Here is a 654-nt window from a genome sequence, read left to right as displayed (position 1 = left end):
AGGACTCACCAGAGATTGGTCAATGGTCCAGATCAGCAGCCACACCTTTCTCCAGTCTCAACATTAACCAGAAGAGCTACTAGGAAATAGTGCAACAGAAAGACTGCTGTGCAACAACAGTACAATGGGGCCAAACCAGCTGTCACTTCACAGAAGTCAGTACCTCAGTTTATAACCATTCTCATTCTGATATAATTGAATATTTCAAAGGTTATTACAGACCGTTCTTAGAATTGTAGTTAAGATTTGTGCTTTGTTTTTTCCTTGGATGTAGGGTCAAATAAATTAGCTTAACTTGTCTTGAAGTCAAATTTGGCTAGAATGGAACTGCTCATCTTCAATGCGCTTTTCACTTCAGGGTTGACCATTATCATGTTTTGTAATTGTTGTTTAAATAAACCTTGCTTCATCTCTATTTCTGCCGCCATTCTAAAATGGCAGCAGTTTTACGGGCGCCCAACCAATTGTATAATATTCTATTATGTGGGGGGTTTTCGCGTTATTTGTAACTTATTTTGTACATAATGTTTCTGCAACCGTATCTTACGCCAGAAAAGAGCTTCTGGATATCAGGACAGAGATCACTCACCTCGGATTAGACAAAGATTTCTCCAAACACCCGGCAGGGCCGACATCCCAGTTATTCGCAAGAGG

Source organism: Oncorhynchus mykiss, chromosome 22 (assembly GCF_057628025.1).
Source record: "Oncorhynchus mykiss isolate SJ-2025 chromosome 22, ASM5762802v1, whole genome shotgun sequence".
Classification (NCBI taxonomy): Eukaryota; Metazoa; Chordata; class Actinopteri; order Salmoniformes; family Salmonidae; genus Oncorhynchus; species Oncorhynchus mykiss.
This window is presented reverse-complemented; position numbering follows the sequence as displayed.